The 24,040-nt window shown below is 39.9% G+C and overlaps 1 protein-coding gene across 1 annotated transcript in view; it reads left to right on the forward strand.

The window, feature by feature from the left end:
• The window catches only part of MANSC1 (MANSC domain containing 1), a 292,156-nt gene that overhangs the window by 117,294 nt on the left and 150,822 nt on the right, over positions 1-24,040 (forward strand). The window lies entirely within an intron of this gene.

The raw sequence follows: 24,040 nt of genomic DNA on the forward strand, positions 1-24,040 counted from the left end.
GCCCTCCCTCTAATTGTATCTTTTCTTTCAGGCTGACCTTTTTCCTTTCCAGGTCCATGGGCATTGCTACGGTCAGACGATGGTTGCTGTTTTTCAGAGCAAGGAAGGAATTTCCCCTGTTCTGCAGGTTTTGCTTTCCCCATAGCAATTGTCACAACTTTGGTGTTTTTTTAGGCCTTGGGCGGAATCCTTTAGTCCAGCAATCAAGGAAGGGGTAGTGTGGTGACTGACACCTTTTGTGGCGGTGATATCAGGGTTCTCTGTTAGAGGGGTCTTGAGGGGAATGTCTCTGACCACAAGTGCACAGCAATGCAGGAGGGGGCCAGCTGTTTAAACACATGTTTTGCAGTGTCCCCATATTCCCTATTGACCCTGTCTTGCCTCTGACCCCCAGCTGGGCGCTGAGAGAGATATACACCCAATGCCTAAGCAAAGGTTTCCTACATCTGAAATTTAATAAAGTTGTGGCCATTTTAATCCCAAATATGCTGTCATGTGTTTTCCTTGACCTGAGGTCTGGCTCGCGGAGGGGGTGGTCTGCGACTGGGTGTGCAAAGAAAGTTGCATCAAGACATTTTGATGTCACTTGATTCTTGTTTGCAGGTTTCTCTGAAAAGGTCAAGAATGGTGTCATCAGTATTAGCTTATGTGCTCTATGTAGAGAACATGTATTATGGCAGCAATTAATGGGGAAACCATACCCAGCCAGATGGGCAGGGTATAAATAATAAATTATTATTATATTATTATTATCTCTGGTATCCAAAACAAGGTCCTTGTTTCTGCTGCTGCTGCTGCTTTTGACCACATTGGCCTTTAAAATGTGGACAATTAACTGTATTTAACAACTGATGTGGAAAATCAAAAGTGAATCTTTTAAAACAGACATTCTAGAATATTACAAATGCACGAGTAGAGTATAGGAATAAATTCATTTAGAAGGATTGCCCTATTTGCAATATATTCCTGGCAAATGTATTTCCTCAGCGATAAACCCTATTGAGTTTGTTGGAGTTACTCCCTCTAGTAAGTGTGATTGGAATTGCAGCATCTGAAAGTTTCAGAAACCTGATCCAGATATTAAAAGTTGCTTTCTTCTTTACCCTTAAATTCAAAGATAGTGACTCTTTTCTTTGTGAAGGGTGCAAAGTGTATGTAACATTTGCTATGAATGATACATTATATAAAGTGTTTGTATATATAGTAAATAGATTTTAGGTGCAACACTGTGCATGTTTTTTCATAATATTTAGAAATGATGAATCTACTGTTAGTCTGTCTTGCTTTAGCAGAGTTTACACCAAACCACAATTCAGATTAGAACAGTGTTTCTCAAACTTGAGTTCCAGCAGGAGTTGTTGGACTACAGCTCCCATCATCCCCAGCTAGCAGAACCAGTAATCAGGGATGATGGGAGTTGTAGTCCAACAGTTGGGGACCCAAGTTTGAGAAAAACTGGATTAGAACTAAATTCAGAAATCTTGTCTGAAATTGTCCATAAATTGGGTTACAGTTTGTCATAGTTCCATTGACAGCCAGCTTACTGACCCTATCCTCATTTGCAGTCTCTGAGTCTGACGCTGAAGGGCTCTCTTTGGTGTCACACTTTAGTGCTTGTCAAAGACACAGCTTCTGGCTGCCAGTGATGATTACTGTGAAGGAAAGGCACTAGGTCAGTGTGAGAGGCCTGTGGTGGCTCCCTATGGCTGACAGAAGGAATTAGTCCAGTCTGGATAATGAAGGTCAATCAACAGTTGGGGGAGGAATGGGTGGGCCTGCCTTCTGCCTTGGTTCCTCTTGCTGTCCTAGTGGCTGATGAGGAGAGGTCCCAACAGTGGTGTTGAGGGCCTTGTAAAACTGTCAAGTTGCCATAGAAAGCTTTCTAAAGTTGCTTTAGAAAATCTTGGCAGAGAGGAAATTGCAGATTGAGTAATGCATGAAACTAGAGCACTAGATAACCAAGACAGTTGAACCATCTGAGCCTCATGGTTTCATTTATATGTCCATGCACAGCACAGTGTTAGCAGAGAGCGCGACAGAGAAAGACAATAGCTGCCTCTGCCTTGTTTATATAGGTTTTGGCCAATACAAATGGAACTATTGTCCTAATAAAGCAAAACTGTCCTTGGAACATTCGAAATACTTGTTTGTTATGGTCAGGGTAAGCATAATATTTGCATGTATTGTTTAAGCAGAATTTCATACACATCTGCTAAGAGGGTACCTGGCATTTCCATATACAGTGGTATCTCGGGTTACAGACGCTTCAGGTTACAGACTCTGCTAACCCAGAAATAGTACCTCGGGTTGAGAACTTTGCTTCAGGTTGAGAACAGAAATTGTGCGGCAGTGGCAGCGGGAGGCTCCATTAGCTAAAGTGGTGCTTCATGTTAAGAACTGACCTCTGGAACGAATTAAGTACTTAACCTGAGGTACCACTGTACATTTGTTACAGCAGAAATCCTCTATTTTTTTTATTCAATGAGTGAGATTTGTTGTTATTTTTCAGGTACTTTTTCTGTTATGTTTGGGTTTTTGCAGTATTGTGCAGAATTATGTAAATAAGCTGAATGTTAGTGTATTATATCATCTGGTTATAAACTATAGACATTTGCAATGTTTTCAATAAAATATGGTTTCTATATTATACATTTCAATAAAATATGGTTTTTCAACATTATATTGATATTGATATTGTCATCTGTAAAGTGTGTGTGTATCTTCATTTCTGTTCTTCTTCAGGCATACAGGCAGCCCATGCTGAGGTTGAAAACATGCCATTTGGGAAGGGACATCCTGCACCAGTGCCTTCTCCCCAAGCTCTCATGGTTTGCTTACTGATGGCTTTTGCCAGGATCTTTCTCAAATATGGATCTAGACCTTTACTACCATGGGGAAAACTCCCTCCAATTTAATAATGAATGAATGAATGAATGGAATGCTCTTCCCCAGGGAAACATTCATGGCACCCACACTGTCAGCCTCAGATACCAGGCTGAGAAAGATGTTTAGGTAGGCTCATTAATTGATATGAGATTAATATCTGCTATGATGTCAACCTGTGGGTCCCCAGATATTGTTGGACTACAACTCCCATCATTCCTAGCCAGCATGACCAGTGGTCAGGAATGATGGGGGTTGTAGTCCAACAACATCTGGGGACCCACAGGTTGAGAACTGCTGGATTAAGGGCACTATTGGGCATTGCTGGGCACTTGCACAAGGACCCTCCCACTGCATGGTCATCATACTGCGAGTTCTTGCTGCTTGGCATCACCACCTGTTTGCTCATCCAGCTTTTTCCTTCAGTGATAGAGGGAGCAAGCAAGTGTGGACAAGGGAGAAAGAACATTTGTTGTCATCTGCTCATTCACTTATTGCCTGTTGCCTGGACAGGTGAGTAGGCAATGGTGGTTGGAGAGCAACAGAACGAGGGGATGGACATATAATCAATCTATACCCAACCTGAAATACCGTAATTTATTGAAAGTTTTTTTGGGGGCATATGTCAAAGAGTTCTCTCCTCCCCACTTATAACAATGTACAAGGATCCGCAGGGGAAAGGTCGAGATCCCTTGTCTGAGGAGATGAAGTTCAAATCAGGGTTTGGCGAGGAGGGGTTGCAGTCAGGATAGGCAAGTGGAAGAGAATCATGGTCGGGGCAGAGTTGGACAGGATTTGACAGGGTGTGTGCAGATTATGAGGAGCTCCGGGGTCAGTCACAAAACAAGAGATACTGCTTCGTGAAATGGACCACCTCTCCCAATAGGAACTGACCTGGACCCTGCAATTATCATCTAAGGCCCTTCTTTGTGTGCCTCCTACACGACAGGTCCAGAGGGTGGCAACAAGAGAACTGGTCTTTTCCTTTTTCCTTTTTTTTAATTAAATTTTTATTGATTTTCAACCAGAATACATTTATGTACATTTGTTATACAAATAGATCTCATATACAACCTTTAGCTCTGCCGAGCTTCAGACTCCCCCCCCCCCTTAGGTAAGTATCTTATAGTTTCATTACATCTCGTACTTTATTCATTTATCTAATTTACCATATGCTGTTGAAGTTAATCAAACCCTGCCAGTGTCTTTAAAGATTTACAATTATCTCTTATATACACCAAATATTTACTCCAATTTTCAGAAAACTTCTGATCTTCCTGATCTCGAATTCTCCCTGATAATCTAGCCAGTTCCGCATAATTTATCAATTTAACCTGCCAGTCCGAAATAGTTGGTATTATATTTGTCTTCCAATTCTGAGCCAACATAATCCTTGCTGCTGTCGTGGCATACAAAAATAAATTCTTATCCTTCTTTTTAACCTCCTTTCCCACTAATCCCAAAAGAAAGGCTTCGGGGTTTTTTTGAAAGGTATACTTAAAGATTTTTTTAAGCTCGTTATAAATTAAATCCCAAAAGCCCTTCACCTTTCCACATTTCCACCACGTGGTAGAGATCTCCATCTACCTTTCCACATTTCCAACATTTCTTATTTTTCATTCTGTACATCTTTGCCAGTTTTACCGGCGTAAGATGCCACCTAAAAATCATTTTCCATAAATTCTCTTGTAGTGCCGTACACACTGTAAACCTTAAATTCTCACTCATTAATTCCTGCCACGCTTCCAATTCAATATTGTAACCAAAATCTATGGCCCATTTGATCATGGCTTCCTTTACCTCCTCATCTTTAGTGTACCAATTCAGTAATAGGTCATATGTTTTTGACAGCAATTTGTCTTTCCCATCTATAATATCTATATGGAATTTTGATTTCTTGTCCTCAAATCCCAACCTCTTTTTGTCTTCCTTCAGTATCTCATTAACTTGATGATATTGCAGCCACCCAGTCAATAAATTCTCCACTTATTCATACTTCTTTAATTTTAGACCCTGGTCCATTTTTCTAAGAAATATGTGGCTCTCCTTCCTTCCATATTGGGTTTTTTATGATTAATACTTCTGTTGGAGCGAAGCCCCCTCTTTCTTTTTTATCAACCAGAATCTTCATTTTTATTCTTGGCCTCTTGCACTGCCAGACGAATCTTGCTAGTGTCTTCTGCCAATCCTTAAATTGTTTTAATCCTTTTATCACTGGGATTGATTGGAACAGGAATAACATTCTGGGTAGGACATTCATTTTAATTACTGATATTCTTCCTAAAAAGGAGAGCCTCAGTCTGTTCCATATCTCTAAGTCCTTCTTTATAGCTTTCCACGTAGGTTCGTAGTTGTCCTTGTACAAATTTATATTTTTAGCCATCAGCCATATTCCTAGGTACTTGATTTTCTTTGCTGCTGTAATGCCAGTCTCTTTGCAATTCTTCTAGTTCTTCTCTAATTATATTCTTAACTAACATCTTTCTTTTAATTTTGTTTAATTTAAACCCAGCCATTTTACCAAATTCTTCTATTTTTTGTAGAGCTTCTTGTACACTTCTTTTTGGATCCTCTAGCGTTAAAACTATGTCATCCGCAAATGCCTTTATTTTAAATTCTATGTCCCACCTTGATTCCTTTCACCTTTGGTTCTTCTCTTAATATCTTATTAAGACCTCTAATACCGTTATAAACAGCAGGGGTGACAAAGGGCACCCCTGCCTAATTCCCTTAGAAATTTCAAAAGGTTCTGATACATTCTTATTTATTATAAGTTTAGCTGTTTGGTTTTGATAAATGGCTTCTATACCTTTTATAAACCCTTCTCCAATTCCCATTTTTTAAAAAAATTCTTTCATGAATCGCCAAACGCTTTTTCCGCATTGATGAAAATCAATGCAGCTTGTTTGTCAATTCTGTTTTCTAGATATTCAATAATGTTTACTACATTTCTAACATTATCCTTTAGCTGCCTTCCCAGTAAAAACCCGGCTTGATCTTTATGGATTATTTTGTTTAAGAGTCTTTTTAATCTCTCAGCCAACACATCTGCGAATAACTTATAATCATTCCTCAATAATGAAATAGGTCTGTAATTTTTAAACTCTAAGCCATCAGTGTCTTTTTTTGGAATTAAAGTGATATAAGCTTCTTTCCACGTGTTTGGTATTTTTCGCTCTTTTAAAATATTCATAACATCGCACAAAACTGGAGTTATTTCATCACTTAATGTCTTATAATATTTAGCTGAAATGCCGTAAGGCCCAGGAGCTTTCCCAATCTTCATTTTCTTTATAGCTTTTCTAATTTCTTCTTATTTCTCAGCTCAGTCTCACTCCAACGTCAATCAAATGCTAGCATAGATAGCGAACCTTTACTGTATTTTTGAACATATGTTTTATATCTATCCCACTTTTCCATAAATGTTTGTTTTGAATTGCCTTTCAGGGTATTTGTTAACTGCGCCATTTCAGCAAATTCTTGTAGCTTGTAATGCCAGTCCATTATTGTTGGGGCTTCTTCTCATGAGGTGGCCAAAGTATTGGAGTCTCAGCTTCAGGATCTGTCCTTCCAGTGAGCACTCAGGGCTGATTTCCTTAAGAATGGATAGGTTTGATCTTGCAGTCCATGGGACTCTCAAGAGTCTCCTCCAGCACCAGAATTCAAAAGCATAAATTCTTCGGTGATCAGCCTTCTTTATGTCCAGCTCTCACTTCCATACATCACTACTGGGAAAACCATAACTTTAACTATACGGACCTTTGTTGGCAAGGTGATGTCTCTGCTTTTTAAGATGCTGTCTAGGTTTGTCATTGCTTTTCTCCCAAGAAGCAGGCGTCTTTTAATTTCGTGGCTGCTGTCACCATCTGCAGTGATCATGGAGCCCAAGAAAGTAAAATCTCTCACTGCCTCCATTTCTTTCTTTTTTTAATGATATTTATTAAGATTTTTCCATTATCCAAAAAAGTCAAAGAAAAACACAAAAACACAAATAAGAGAACAAATAAGAAAACAAAACAAAAAAAGATTTAAAAACACATACAATTCAAAGTCCTCACTTTCAATAACATATTTTCTTGACTTCCCCCCACCTCCCCCTCTTGTATTCCAGTTCAAATTGTTGGCTCAACAAGTTCTTGTCCCCAATTTTTAACCTTTTTACATTTCAGTCATTTTAGAAAAACCACTTTTAACTTTTAAACTTTTAACTTATAAATTTATAACTTATAACTTATAAACATCAATAATTGCACATCTGTTCTCATACTTAAAGCCTTTTTTCTAAAGTCGACCTAAATTCCCTTCCACGATTTCCCCAATTCTCATACAGATAACAAAACAAAATAAAAACAAAACAAATTATAATTATGCCCCTTTGGATTCCCAAACTCCACCCCCCCTTTCCCGGTTTCAATCCCCAACAAATGTCCATCAGTCTTAGTCTACTCTCAGCCTGGGGATCTCACGTCCGAGGCTCTCAATTCTCTCTCAGTTCCTCTCTGCCGGCTTTTTGGATAATCCTTAGTATTAAACACCAAATCTCGGAGAAGCTCTAGTCCAATAAAGTCCATATTTCTTCCAGCCAGACCTCCACACTCAAAATTGGAGCCTAAGTCTTGTTTCATACTCTTTTTAAATCCAAATGTCCCAAAAGCTCCAACTTCCATTTTAATCAGATTTGTAATCCGTAGGTCTTCAGATCTCCACACAAGAAGATCTCTCCATTCTTCAGTCTCCAATTCAAACCAAATTTTCACCATCAAGTTCTTATTTTCCTTTACAGCCATCATGCCAGGCCTCTGGCTCTCCTTTGCCATCTGTAAAATTACAGCTCCTCCTTCCTCTTTCTCAGGAACACCATATATCTCTTTCTTCCCACTCTCAAAACTCTCCAGTTTCTCTTCTTGTTCAGCTGCATGAGCTTCCTGTGTCGATTCCTTGTCAGATTCAATGAATTTGTTTACTGTTAAGTCCAGAGTTGTAACATTTGTAGCCAAAACATCAATTTGGCCTTGTAACTTTCCCAAGAGAACAAAGACTCTGTCCAGTTCAGCTTGAATTTCCCCTCCTTCAGCCATACTTGTAATGTCCCAAAACCCCCTCTAGAGGGATTTTGGTTACTTAGTGTTCTTTCCAGTTCAAATCCAAAAATCAGATTAGTTTGTATCAGTTCTTCCTTGTTTTCAACAAAATATAGTCAAATTGTAACAAATATAGCCAGCAGAAGCAACAGAAACAAAGTTCTCTCTTTCCGTCTGACAGCTAATTTGACAGCTGTCAAACTCTTACAATACCTTCAGCAGGCTCTCTCGCGGATTGCTCCCGGGTCCGGGGGGGTGGCACTTCAACTCCCAAAATTAGCTCTTATCCTCCAGTAAGATTTCTTCTAGTGCCAAATCGTGAAATTAATGTCTTTTGTCAAATGATGAAAAAAATTCTCTCGACCTTAGTTAGCAGGTCCTTGCTTTAGATTATTTACAGGAGGAGGAGGCTGACTTCCTGTTTACACCTCCCCCGATCGTACCTAATTCTTCAAAAAAAATTCTTAAAAATCCAATTTTCGTACTACTCACGGGTTGTTATTTTGGAGTCCAAATCACAAGAAGAAGTCAGCACTCTCCGGCCATGGCACGCGGCTTCACTCCACAGGAGAAGCAGACGACTCACAGCACCGCGCCGCTCACCCCGTCCCCTGTTCCGGAGCCTTTAAAAAGGCTCCTTCGCGGGTCGGGGGGCGCAAATGGTGCCCGCCGAGTCACCAGGTTCACAGGCTTCACCGCCTGTGATTTTTAAGGGTCTCCGCGTCGCCGTTGGGGCTAACCCGGAAGTCCCTTCTATTTGCCAGGAGGTGATGGGCCCAGTGGCCATGATCTTCGTTTTTTTGATGTTGAGCTTCAGACTATATTTTGCGCTCTCCTCTTTCACCCTCATTAAAAGGTTCTTTAATTCTTCCTCACTTTCTGCCATCAAGGTTGTGTCATCTGCATATCTGAGGTTGTTGATATTTCTTCCGGCAATCTTAATTCCGGCTAGGGATTCATCCAGCCCCGCCTTTTGCATGATGAATTCTGCATATAAGTTAAATAAGCAGGGAACAGATACAGCCTTGTCGTACTCCTTTCCCAATTTTGAACCAATCAGTTGTTCCATCTCCAGTTCTACCTGTAGCTTCTTGTCCCACATAGAGATTTCTCAGGAGACAGATGAGGTGATCAGGCACTCCCATTTCCACACACATCTAGATGTGATCATATCCTTGGGTTTCATTATACAGAGACAAGGGAAAGATGAGTATAGTTGGACATGCACTCTGGAACTTCAGCTGATTTCAAAAAATCTTAAGAACTACTGGGTGAGACCCCATGGTCAGAAATAGCCGTTAAACAATGGAATGGACTCCCTTGGAAGGTGGTGGAGTCTCCACTGAGATTCCTGCGTTGCAAGGGGTTGGACTAGATGCAATTCTATAACTATTATCAGCTGTGCATTGCAGACTTCTTTTGCTGGCTTGGAACATCATACAATGGATTTCAGAATTTTAATAGTCACTCTTTATCAATTCATGCATTTTACTATTCTTTTAAAATCAAAATTGTCTTCTGGCAATAATGGGAATGGGCTGGGAGTAATGTGGGGATGTATAAGCTACCAACAGAAAATGCGTAGTCTTTGGAAACATGCCATTCTGCTTTGCTTTCATTTCCTCAAAGAAACACAATCCATGAGTTTAATTTTAAGTATAAATGTGCATAGTGCATAGATTTTAATATTTTTTTTCACAGTTTTTAGCTTGCTGGGGTGCTTTCAGAAGGAGGGGGCTATTAACTGCTATGTTTTTGCTTTTAAAGTGAACAGATAAACTTAAGACCTTGGCTGTCATAAATAGCAGTAACCCCAGATCACCTACTAACTTCTGACACCACCCAATTTCTTGGCACCTTTTCAGTATGTCCTGGCAAATATTTCAGACATCCGCCATGCAATGCCAAATAACTGTTTTGTCTATAGATGTGGAACAAAGATTAGGAAACTGGGTAACTGGCTGCATGTTCCTATGTTCTTTGCAAAGGTGCAAAACATGAAGCTGCACACTTGTTCCAATAACCTGTCAGAAGTAGGGATTAACTGAATACCTCAGCCCAAGAAAATTTTGGCTGAATAGAAATGAGTCAAGCATGTGCTAAAACCTCTGTTTAAACCATTGGGGTTTTAAATGTGCTATTTTCAGACTAGATTATTTCTTCATTTATGTCTTAACTCATACTATTTGTTTTTTTAAAAAAGATATTTATTAAAGTTTTCAATTTTTTATGCAAACAAAAAAAAAACCAAACAAAAAAATTAAAAAAAACATATAGTTCATAATACATACTTTTCAATAACATATTTCTCTGACCTCCTCATACCTCCCCTTCTTGTATTCCAATTCAAATTATTTGTTCAGCAAATCCTTAACTTAAAGCATTACAGCTTATAATATCACCTTATTTTCGATCCAAACCTTTTTTTTTTCATATTCCTTTATATCATTACAGCTAGAAACCACTCAGTTTCAATCCAGCATCATTCAACATTCCTTAATTTTACAATATTTCTGTAGATAGTCCTTAAATTTTTTCCAATCTTCTTCTGCCGACTCTTCTCCCTGGTCACGGATTCTGCCAGTCATTTCTGCCAATCCCATACAGTCAATCAGTTTCATCTGCCATTCTTCCAGAGTGGGTAAATCTTGCGTCTTCCAATACTTTGCGATGAGTATTCTTGCTGCTGTTGTAGCATACATAAAAAATGTTCTGTCCTTCTTTGGCACCGCTTGGCCGACCATGCCCAAGAGAAAGGCCTCTGCTTTCTTCAAGAAGGTATATTTAAATACCTTTTTCAATTCATTATATATCATTTCCCAGAAAGCCTTAATCCTGGGGCACGTCCACCAAAGGTGAAATAATGTACCTTCAGTTTCCTTACATTTCCAACATTTATTATTGGGCAAATGATAGATTTTTGCAAGCTTGACTAGGGTCATGTACCACCTGTATATCATTTTCATAATATTCTCTCTTAAGGCATTACATGCCGTAAATTTAATCCCGGTGGTCCACAACTGTTCTCAGTCAGCAAACATAATGTTATGTCCAACGTCTTGTGCCCATTTAATCATTACAGATTTAACCGTCTCATCCTGAGTATTCCATTTCAGCAGCAAGTTATACATTTTTGACAGAGTCTTAGTTTTGGGTTCTAACAATTCTGTTTCCAATTTAGATTTTTCCACCTGGAAACCAACTTTCTTATCCGAATTGTAAACCTCCATTATCTGATAATAATGAAGCCAATCTCGCACTTTATCTTTTAATTTCTCAAAACTCTGCAATTTCAGTCTGTCCCCTTCTTGTTCCAAAATTTCCCAGTATTTTGGCCATTTGGCCTCCATGTTAAGTTTTCTCTGAGCCTTAGCCTCCATTGGTGACAACCACCTTGGAGTTTTATTTTCCAATAGATCCTTATATCTAGTCCAAACATTAAACAGTGCTCTCCTGACAATATGGTTTTTGAAAGCTTTGTGTGCTTTAACCTTGTCGTACCACAAATATGCATGCCACCCAAATACATTGTTAAAACCTTCAAGATCCAAAATGTCTGTATTCTCAAGAAGCAGCCAATCTTTCAACCAGCAGAATGCTGCTGATTCATAATAAAGTTTGAAGTCTGGCAGGGCACCTCTTTCCTTTACATCAGTTAATATCTTAAATTTTATTCTAGGCTTCTTGCCCTGCCAGACAAATTTAGAGATGTCTTTCTGCCACTTCTTGAAACAGTCCATTTTGTCCAAAATTTGCAATGTTTGAAACAAAAACAACATTCTGGGCAATACATTCATCTTTATAGCTGCAATTCGACCCAGCAAGGAAATTTCTTGTGAAATTTTTTGTAATCCATTTATCTTCAAAAATCGGTCTATGTCCATTTCGTTCTGTGGAACCTTGTGCATATAATTGTTTAAAATACTTCTGGAAGCAGTTTCTAATCTCAATTGGGTTATGTATATCTTTTCCTTCTACTTCTAAATTTGTAATAGTATTTAATTTTTTGTCTTTTTTTCAGTTGCCAAGCTAGTAGTTTCCCACATTTATTCGCTGATTCAAATGTCTTCTGTCTCATTTGTTTAATTTTCCATTCTATTTCCTGATTCATCAATTCCATGTATTGTACTTGAAATAACTTTATTTCTTTCAAGATCTCCTGTGACTTTGGCTTTACTCTCAGTTTTTTCTCTCCTTCTTTTGTTTTCTCCAGAATTTTATCCTTTTTCTCATTTTGGCTTCTCTTCTTTATTGCATTCTGTTGAATCAGGAACCCTCTCATCACAGCTTTACTTGCATCCCAGATTACTCTTTTTTCCACATTGGTAGTCATATTTATTTCAAAGTAATCTCTCAAAGTTTTTTGGGCCTTTTTGTATACCTCTTCATTTCTAAATAGAGTGTCATTCATCCTCCATCTAAAGGAACCGGGTGTTATTTGCTTCATCTCCATCTTTGCAGCATTATGGTCTGAGCAAGTTTTAGGGCAGATTTCCACTTTTTTTATCTTTGGTGCCATTCCTCTAGTAATCCAGATTTGGTCGATTCTAGTCCAAGTCATCTTAGCTTCGGAGAAGAAAGTTCCCTCTCTCCCTAGGGGGTTCTTAGTTCTCCAAATGTCGATCAAGTCCATATTGTCAGTCAATTCAAAAAAAGTCTTTGGTAATCTACCATCTTTGGTGACTACCTGTTTTTCTGCCTTGTCCATATTTGTGGAAACAACTCCATTCATGTCCCCCATCAAGATTATATTATAGTCCATATAGTCCAGAAGAACCTCATGCAACTTCTTAAAGAATTCAGATTTCCCCTCGTTTGGTGCATACACCCCTACAATCAGAAATTTCTCTCCTTGAAGTTGAATTTCAATAGCCAAATATCTTCCTTGTTCATCCTTAAAGATTTGTTTCGGTGAAAGTTTCTCCTTTGCATATATCACCACTCCTCTCTCTTTGACCTTGTCAGACGAAATAAATTCTTGTCCCAATCTCTTATTAATAAGTATTTTCCTGTGTAGCCTCATTACATGTGTTTCCTGTAAACAAATCAGGTCCAATTGTTCTTTTCTTAATATATGAAAGACACTTTTTCTCTTTCGAGGGGAATTAAGTCCATTACAATTCCAACTTAGAAATTGCAGAGCCATGGTGAATTACTTATTCTTCCCTCCGACTGCACCAAGTTGTTGTTCTTCTTCTGTCGGTGGTGTGTCTTTCCCTGGTTCAGCAAGTCCAAATGATAAGTTTGCTATGTCCACAATTCCTTTTCCTGATGCAGTTGGTTCCTCTCCAGCTTCCACTTCCTTCTGTAAGTCCTCCTCGTGGTCGTTCAAAAATTTATCTTTATCATTCACTGTCCTTATTCTTATTTTCCTTCCTTTGTATTTGAAAGATAGGCCTTGGGGAAATTCCCATCTAAAAAGAATTCTGTTTTTTCTCAACAAACCCACAAGATCTCTGTAGTGGGCCCTTACGTCCAGTATAAGTTTGGGTATGTCCTTGAAGATCTCCACAAAAGAATCTTCAATTTCCAGGGATCTTTGATATTGTAGATTTAAAATTTTGTCTCTTTCTTCCTTTGTTCTTAAAGTAATCAAACAGTCTCTTGCTCTGTTCTTTCTTTGTCTTCTACCAATCCTAAATGCACTCACTATCTTAAATTCTTCCTTCCCCAGGTCCTTTTGCCAAAAGTCTGTAAATTCCTTTGTGAGGAAGTCTACCAGGTTGTCTTTCTCACTTTCCGGTACTGCCCTGAGTCTTAAATTCCTCTCTTTCCCTTGTAATTCAATCATAGACAATGTCAAATCATGGTCCTCAAGTTTCTTATATACCGGTGGTATCTTCTCCTGGGCAGCAGTTGCAATCTCCTTAGCTTCCTCAGCTAACTTCCGAGACGAGGCCGATTCCTCCAATAATTTTTCAATGGTCTGTGTATTAGAGTTGATTTTCTTTCCCAGTTCATTTATACTTGAGGTGTTCAAATCAATTTTTACTGAGGCCTCAGCTACTTGTTTATTTGTCTCTGCAACCTGTTTATTTGTCTCTGCAACCTGTTTAGCTAAATTTTACAGAGATGCATTAATTTTACTAAGTGCCTGAGCCAGTAGGTCTTGTGATGACATAGCCTTTGGCTTTACTTGCGAAGCCGCAGCTCCCGCTGTGCCTACTGCTCCGGATGTTGAGGCCCTTCTCTGCTGAGCAATGTCTGTTTGGTATTGTCTACCCGACCTGAGAATTTTTTCCTGCGTCGGCTCTATCTTCCCTTTCTCATCTGCCATAGCACTTCCATACACAGTCCAAGGTCAGTCTCACGCCTAGTAACTTTGTTTTGAAAAGGAATTTTCCAGGCTCAGTTGCTTGGTGGCTTAGTACTTGCTACAACATAATCTCCTCTAGGGGGACACACTTCCAACTTCAGTTGCAACAAATATAGTCCTTATAGATCCCCTTTGTCCCTTAAAAAACCACAGTTTCAGTTAAAAGTTACTTTTTAGTCCAAATCCGTTCAGAAGGCAATTGTATCCTTTCGCAGAATATCAGTATTCTTTACCCTTAACGCGTTGACAGCTGTCAAAAGCAGTCCATTCCCAGGTTTTAGAGGCAGCAGGTATAACTTTACTTCTCTCTATCCTTGCAGGTAATTAATGCTCAAAATTCTCCCCTACACCCCTGCAAACAGGAGGGGGATACTTCTTTTTTGGTGGTTGTCAGGGGCTCAGGAGCAGAAGCACAAGGGAGAGAGGAAATGGAGAGCGAAGGGGAAGAATCTGAGGGTAGCGTAGGGGAGTATGACAGTGACCCGAGAGATTCCATGAGCTTCTCCAGCGAATCAGAAGATTCCCAGAAGGGGGCGCCGATGGTCAGGGCAAGGGGGGTCCCAGGGGGGACGCACCAGAAACAAGGGGCCAGCGGGGACTCCCAAAGCAGCAGCGGGGGATCAGGACCAGCTTCCCCACCAGAGCGTAGTGGGGGGGAAGAGTCTCATGTGTCAGGACCAGCGTCTCCTCCAGCGGGGAGAGAAGATGAGTCAGGGCTGACCACGCCTCCATCGGAGAGTGGGGGAACGGAGGGGAGGTCAGTTCCAGCTAGCCTCCCCAAAGGGGGAAGCAGTGACAGCAGCAGTGTAACGGTCAGGAGGAAGGTTGCCGGCTGGGCGCGCGCGCCAAGTTCGAATGTACAGGCGCGCGGGACAGCAGAAAACCCGGATTGGGAACCAGGTCCTAAAGCCCGCCGGAGGGAGGGGGAAGACTCAGGGGACTCAGCGTCAGAAGAGTCTAGGAAGGGCGAGACCCCGACGGACAGGCGGAACCAGAGGAGGAGAGAGCAAAGGAAGAGGTGGAGCAAGGCTAGAGTCTTAAACTGGTGTCTGGGGGAAGGAGATTCAGACGGAGCTTCAGCGGTCTAGAGTTTGAGACGTAGAGCTGCACGCTGTGGCTGTGAAAGCGAAACTGAACTTCAATAAAGACTTTAGTACGTAACAACGAACCGGCGTTGGTCCTTTGTGAGCTGGGACCTCGGGCAGCTCTGACAGTGGTGAATTTGGAGTCTTTAAAAGACGTCTTTCAGGTTTACAGCTTTACAATCTCTTTGCTTTGCTCTATTTACAAGCCGGGAGAAGCAGACTTCCTGTTTATACTCCTCCCGTTTCGGTACCTAATTAAGTCACTTTTTCTTTAATTTTAATTTCTTGCTCCTACTCACGGGTAGTTGCTTTAAATCCCAATTGTCCAGAAAGGAATCAGCGCTCTCCGACCATGGCTTGCGGCTTCACTCCGCAAAGAGGGTAGACGACTCTCAGCTCCGCGCCGCTCACCCCCGTTCCGTTCAGAAGCCTTTAAAAAGGCTCCTTTGCAGTCGGGGGGGCGCAAATGGAGCCCGCCGAGTCTCCGCGCTCACAGGCTTCACCGCCTGTGATTTCTTCGGGTCTCCGCTTCACCGCAGCGGCCAGACCCAGACTTCGCAGAGCCGGTTCCCTCCGGAGCTCAGAGGGAACCCGCCATTAGTCGCTGGCGCTGACCGGAAGTCCCTTAACTCATACTATTTGAAGGCCATTTCAAATTCTAATATTATCCCAATATATGATGTCAAAAATTCACATATGATGCTTCATTATAAAACTTTTCTAGCTTTGATTCTGATATCTAAAACAAAAAAATACACGCAGAGGTGCCTTCAAGCACCAGTCCAACCCCTCAGTTGTCTCTTCTGGTTCAGATGGAGTAGAGAGATAGAGCTGGGTATCACTCACATATTGCTGACACCTCACTACAGATCTGATGACAGCTCTCATGTGCTTCATACAGATGTTAAATAGCATGGTGGCCAATATGGAACCCTGCGTGACATCACAGGACAACTCCATGCAATTTTGAAATTAACCAGGCACATTTTGTACCTGGCTTTCGACCACTTGCAACCAAGTGAAGATGCCAGCGCACCAAGCTGGCACCTGACATCACCATTTGGAGGTGCATGCCTGGGGATCATTGGATCTGGACTGTTTTCACACACTAGTACCACATCCTGTAGAATTCTATCAGATATATTTTATCTGCAGAATTGAAATGAATTTATTGAGTCAATTTGTTTTTTCTGTACAGCCTGAGCAAGAACAGTCACCATTCATAAACAGAGGTTGGAACAGAGCCAGCCAATAGATATGTGAGCTGTCCCTGGATGAAATGACTTTTCTTCTTTAAATTCTCAAAGCTCTTAATCTAGCTCAAGGTCGTCACCTGAACCAGCCAGATGTTTAACTGAGAATCAAGCACAGTCTATCATTTGAAAAATAAGACTTTACAGCCATCTTACCCCAAAATGGCAACTAGACAATCTGTTTTAGTGAATGTAACCTTGGTTTAAGAAGCCATTTAGCACCTAGCTTATATATCTGAGTTTCTAACACTGCTTCCAAGGTGCAAAACAGTATCTTCCCATAACTGCTGTCTGGAAATGGCCCTGGAGGTAAGAGCAGAACCACAAGCACAGTGGCCTCAATCCACACTTCTCTGAGATATTCCAGTATCAAAAGCCGCTGAAAAGTTGAGAAGAACAAGCAAGATTGCATTTTCCGCACTTCTCTCGCATCAAATGACATCAACCAGGGTGAACAAGGCTGTTTCAGTTTCATGACCAGACCTGAAGCCAGACTGCAATGGTTATGTTTCTTCTAAGCATATCTGAAGCTGGACCCCTGCCACCTTGCAAGCACCTTGCACCAAAAAATGGAATTCACCACTGGGTGATAGTGGTTTAACACTTCTGGGTGCAGGGAGATCTTCTTAAGGAGGGTTATGCACCAACACTACCTCCTTTGAGGCAGATGGTCCTTCTCCCTTCTCCAGTGAACCATTAATCACTTCCCAGACCCAGCCAACCCCCTACAGGGCAGACCTAGCATTTAGCAACAAAAAAGCCAAATATTGGAAGGGCGACCATATACCAAATAAAGAAGAATGGCTACAAAAATTGAGTGAGTACTTGGAACTCGCTAAGTTGACTGAAGCCTTAAGGAACAAGTAAAATAAAATAGTCCAGAAGGAATGGGATTGTCTAAATACCACCTATCGAGTCAAAATTCAACAACCAATGTTTGGTTGTGTTTAGAATAAACCCATAAGTGGGAAAATGTCTCATACCAAGATAAGGAATATATTGAAACACAGAGAAATGGTACTAGTTACCGTATAGGAAATGAACCACTGTGAGGTTGATGGAAGTCAAAATCAAAAACCAAAAGTATAATAGAAAGAGATTCACCCCAGAAGGGTCAGTATTCAGGTAGAGAAATGACATCCTGGAATGGCTATTATAGTTACCTTGTATTATACTTATGTGTTTTACTTTTTGCATTTGTTTTGTTTTCCTTTTCTTTCTTTGTGTATTCAGTTGAAATGTTTGTATTTGTATAATAATTCAATAATAATAATAATAAATAAAGATTTAGCAACAAAAATACCAGGCCAGGGGGCTGGCTGAGCAGAATCCCCTGATTCTGAAGTGCATCAGGCCAAGCAAAGGGGCAAGGGTTTTGCTCTCCTACTCCATACTATATACCTTCATCCACCCCGTATGTCCCCCAACCTATCATCCAGGGATGGCAGTCCCACCCTCCTTTACCCTGGCCTCAGGTGTGCCAACTCTATGGGGCTAAGTTGCCTTCAGCCCTCCCCTCCCAATTTCTGTTGGGCATGGGCTGGGACCCCTCAATGTTGAGGGTGTGGAGGAAGCTGAGCATGGGGCCTAGCACAACATGGCTTCACTGGCCAGCTTCTCCTGAGCACTAGAGAGGAGGAGCTGCCAGCCATTGAAGCCACACTGCACTGGGCCTCCTCCCAATAATGCAACGTCACACACATGATGCCATGCATGCGCAAGTCGGTGCCTCTGCCTGGCCTAGGTACATGGCACCCTTGACCAGCCTTGTTGACCACAAACACACAGGAGAAAATCCACTAGGAAGCACTTACAAAAATAAAACTTGGATGTGACTCGTTCCCCAGCTCTCACATGAGATAAAAACTCCAGACTTCCTCCTCTCCCAGAAAAGGCACAGCTCCATTCTAAACTTCATTTATTTCAAGGGAGTTACAGGCAACTGCCTCTTAGACTGCTTTCACATAAGCAATTGCTACTGTGCGTAGGTGGGGTAATAAGTAAGTGGAGAGCAGAGGAAACCCACCGTTCACCACTCTCCATTTATTAATTTCCCACAAATACCCGAGCACCCAGAAGGTTTTCCTTGCTTACTGGGCTCTGGAAAGGTCACAGGAGGGTCTGGGATAACTCAGTCCATACAGCATGAGCAGTAGGAGGGCAGGAGCAAGAAATAACAGATAATAGCACAGAAGAATAAGAGGAAGGGAAGAAAAAGGAAAAGGAAAAAGGTAAAAAAAGGAAAAGACAAGACTTGAATAACTAAATTAAACATGGCTGATTTGAGGATATTAAGCTAGAATGTAAATGGACTAAATAATAAAACAAAAAGGCATAGAATTGAACATGTAATATTAAAACAGAATCTAGATACAATTTGCTTGAAAGAAACACATGTGGCTAAAAGACACAGGAGAATATTGATGAATAAAAGGATTGGAATGGAATTTATAACCTCAGATAAAACTAAAAAACGAGGAGTGATTTTGTATATTAGGTCAAAATTAGAGCCAAACTCTTAATTAAAGATGAACTAGGAAAAGTTAATAATAGTTGGAATTTATGACCCTAATGAAAAGAAATCAGAATTCTTTTAAAAATTAGAAAATAATATTTTAGAATACACAGACCAGAATATGATAGTAATGATAGATATGAACAAAGTAGTTTAACTTGAAATGCACAGAACAATAAGAAAAACTGAATCTAAGGAAGGGAAACTACCATTAACCTTCTTTAATCTGATAAATTTAATGACGTTTGGATATTTAAACACCTGTTGGATAGAGAATATACTTTCTTCTCTGAAGTCCACCAGTCTAGTGGCTGGATCGTCTCAGTATGGGCCTCCAAAGAAATATCCTTAATGATAAAAAGGGCAGAAATATTACCAAGAACTCTATTGGACCATAATTCAAAACCTATAGAAATAAAAGGAGAAAGGAATGCACCGTTTAGATAGAGACTGAATGAAGAATTGCTAGACAATCAGGAAATAATAGAAAAAGCTGAGAAAGTTTTAAAAGATTATTTTGAGTTAAATTGTAACAAAGGTACAGACATGCAAATAGTATGGGATGCTAGTAAAGCGGTAATTAGAGTTTTTTCCCATAAATCAGAATGCATACCACAAGAAGATTAGAGAACAGAAGAAAAAAGAAATATTGAATATTTAAAAAGGAGAAAGAGTTAGTAAACAAACCTAAGAAGGAAACAATAAAACAAGCAATTAAAATACTACAAGCACAATATTCAATAATAATAAACCAAGAAGTAGAGTGGAAAATAAAAAGAATGAAACAGAAAATCTTTGAACATGCTAACAAGCCAGGGAAGCTGTTTGCATGGCAATTAAATAAAAGAAAAGCAAATAGTTTGATAAATAAAATAAAAACAGAAGGGAAAATAACTGATAATCCAACAGAAATCAGTAAACAATTTATTAAATATTTTACAGACCTATATCAAGCTGGATCAGAAAAGAAAATAGAAATTGAAAGATATATTTGACAAAAAATTCCAAAAATTCCAAATGCAAAAATTAATTACTTTAAATGCACCAATTAACACTTCAGAGGTTTCAGATGCTATTAAAGTTTTTTAATTCAACTGTTACAAAATGTAATGAATGAAATATTAATTGCAGGGAAAATACCAAAGACATGGAAAGAGGCTTTTATTACTCTGATTCCAAAGCAAGAGACAGATACTTTGGAGGTAAAAAATTATAGACCAATTTCACTATTAAATAGTGAATAGTACGCAATTAAATAGTACACAAATATATTAGCTAACAGCATGAAGAAGATATTGTTAGAAATAATTCATCAAGATCAAACAGGATTTCTTCCAGGGCAACACATGAAGGATAATATAAGGAATGTAATAGACATAATTTATCTGGAGGTAAGAAATGAAAAACAGGCAGCTATCATATTTATTGATGCTGAAAAAGCCTTTGATAATGTTTAATGGACTTTTATGCTTAAGGTCCTGGAAGAGATGAATTTCGGAGATATGTTTAAAAGAGGAATAGAAGCCATTTACTCAGAGTAACAAGCAAGTTTAATAATTAATAACATAATCACAGAAGAATGTAAAATAATGAAAGGGACAAGACAGGGATGTCCCCTGTCACCATTACTGTTTATTTTACTGTCCTGGTGAGGAATAAAAGAGCAGATGAAACCATTAGAATAACAGTAGAAAATAAAGCATATAAATTGAATGCATTTGCAGATTATCTGGTGGTCATGGTGGAAGACCCTATAAATTGTATGCCCCATGATATTCTTGTAAAGAAGCTGATAAAATGCGGTCTTGACAATGCTACCACTCAGTGGATTTGTAACTGGCTGACTGACCAAACCCAAAGGGTGCTCATCAATGGTTCCTCTTCATCCTGGAGAAGAGTGACTAGTGCCACAGGGTTCTGTCTTGGGCCCGGTCTTATTCAACATCTTTATCAACGACTTGGATGATGGACTCAAGGGCATCCTGATCAAATTTGCAGATGACACCAAACTGGGAGGGGTGGCTAACACCCCAGAGGACAGGATCACACTTCAAAATGACTTTGACAGATTAGAGAACTGGGCCAAAACAAACAAGATGAATTTTAACAGGGAGAAATGTAAAGTATTGCACTTGGGCAAAAAAAATGAGAGGCACAAATACAAGATGGGTGACACCTGGCTTGAGAGCAGTACATGTGAAAAGGATCTAGGAGTCTTGGTTGACCACAAACTTGACATGAGCCAACAGTGTGACACGGCAGCTAAAAAAGCCAATGCAATTCTGAGCTGCATCAATAGGAGTATAGCATCTAGATCAAGGGAAGTAATAATGCCACTGTATTCTGCTCTGGTCAGACCTCACCTGGAGTACTGTGTCCAGTTCTGGGCACCACAGTTCAAGAAGGACACTGACAAACTGGAACGTGTCCAGAGGAGGGCAACCAAAATGGTCAAAGGCCTGGAAACGATGCCTTATGAGGAACGGCTAAGGGAGCTGGGCATGTTTAGCCTGGAGAAGAGGAGGTTAAGGGGTGATATGATAGCCATGTTCAAATATATAAAAGGATGTCACATAGAGGAGGGAGAAAGGTTGTTTTCTGCTGCTCCAGAGAAGCGGACACGGAGCAATGGATCCAAACTACAAGAAAGAAGATTCCACCTAAACATTAGGAAGAACTTCCTGACAGTAAGAGCTTGACAGTGGAATTTGCTGCCAAGGAGTGTGGTGGAGTCTCCTTCTTTGGAGGTCTTTAAGCAGAGGCTTGACAACCATATGTCAGGAGTGCTCTGATGGTGTTTTCTGCTTGGCAGGGGGTTGGACTCGATGGCCCTTGTGGTCTCTTCCAACTCTATGATTCTATGATTCTATGATTCTATGATTCTAATCTTGTACCAAGGACTTGTCTGGACATGTTTGCCAAGGTTAAACTAGTGTAACCCCTGTCTACCCCTCCCCTTTGTGACATGTCAGTGATGTAGCAATGATGTAGCAATGATGCTGTACGAACTGTATTCTGGGATACGGTGGGAAAGTTTTAAATGTCTTTGTCACCCCATCCTCTGGGTTCAAAATTCCTCTTTGAACCTGTTGCGCAATAAACTTTAGTCTACAGCTATTTGCTCCGGTTGGTGGCTGGACGCCTTCCTTTATTCCGCAGGGACCCGCGGTCTCTGCCCGACAAGCTGGGTGACTGAGCAGCCTCACACCTAGATTTTTCCGTAACAATATGAAAATGATGTATAGGTGGTATTTAATTGGCAAAAATGTATAAAACAAGGGGAAATAAGTGTTGGAAATATAAAGTAAAAGGTACGTTTTAATCATATGTGGAGGCAATGTAAGGCTATTTTAAAAAGGGGGGGAGATATATAAAGAATTGAAAAAAAATTTTAAAAATAACCTTTGTTAAACAACCAGAAGCTTTCTTACTAGGTATCACAGGAATGGATCTACGTAAAGAATACAAGAATTTGTTCATATATGCAACAACGGCCGCTCAGATATTGCTAGCCCAACACTGGAAAGAAGAAAAAGTCCTCACTGAGGAAGATTGGCAAATTAAGTTAATGGAATATGCAGAAATGGCTAAATTAACTTGAAAAATTAGAAATTAAGATGATAACAAATATAAAAAAGAATTGGAAATGATTATTGCATATTTACAAAGGCAATGTATGCAAGTTAATACATTAGCAGAATTTTTTTTAAAAACACACTTGAAATGTGATAGACAATGTTTAAATTTGGAGGTAATTAGAGATAGCCTTTATTGACATACATAAATGAAGATGATATAAAGGAACCAAGAGAGGGAGTGGAGGGAAGTTGGTGGATTCAAATAATCCCACAGTGTGGATTTAATATTGATTGTGTATACAGTTGTTATAAATGTTTTATTTTATGTTTGTTTTTCTTTAATGTAATGATTTTGTTTGTTTGATTCTGTAGGATTTAATAAAAATATTATTTTTTAAAAAAATTGAGACCCAAAGTCTGCCACTGTTCCGGGCACTTACCCAGGGTTCGTGTTTCCTTTTGGACTGTGGCGTCTTTATGAGATATGGCTTATTTAGACATATATACAAGCTGAGCCTATGATGGAGGGATTCACAGCATTAACAACCCAAAAAGATATTGTTTCTCCCATAGCCACAGCCTTGGATTCAAACAGAAATCAAACATTGCTCTGAAATGTTGCCCTGACTCTCTCTCTAGCATGCTGCCTTTCTTCTAGGTCACATCACTGCAAACCTCAACTCTAAACTGGTTTTATCCTTCTAACTAACTGCAAGCTGAGAGAGGGGCTGCACCCATTTCCCATCTCACACAGAGCGCCTTTCCCTTAATGGCCCATCATGCAGGCTCTCACCTCAACACAGGAAGGTAGCCAGGCTTATATTTTAACACTTGCTGGATCCAGGCGTTAGAAGGGTCTCACATACAGCCTACTTCTCGCCCCCCACACACACACAACCCCCCCAAAAAACACCTCATCACACTAATATTGAATAAATTTGTGACTTGTTTAAGAAAAGCATACAAATGGTAATAGGAAAAGGTCAAACCACTATTTAAGGGTAAAAAATCCCACAACTTATTTATATAAGCAGGATGCTCCCTTCATAACTGTTGTGATTTGTGCTAATTTGTAAGGTTCCAAAAGTTAGGGTTAGGGTTAGGGTTAGGGTTAGCCTTCAGTATTGAAAGATAATAATTAAGCAACGATGGTGAGAGAAAGAGAATGGTGCATAAATACCATCAGCTGTACTGAAAATGTATTCTACCATGTAAAACTGAATATTTGTCTCTTCTCTCCTATTTAATCAAAAAAGGCCCACAGCCTCACCTGGTGGAAATCAGTATATCTGCGTGAAACTGGCTTTTATATTACAATTACCATTTTTC

Source organism: Podarcis raffonei, chromosome 5, assembly GCF_027172205.1.
Source record: "Podarcis raffonei isolate rPodRaf1 chromosome 5, rPodRaf1.pri, whole genome shotgun sequence".
Lineage (NCBI taxonomy): Eukaryota > Metazoa > Chordata > Lepidosauria > Squamata > Lacertidae > Podarcis > Podarcis raffonei.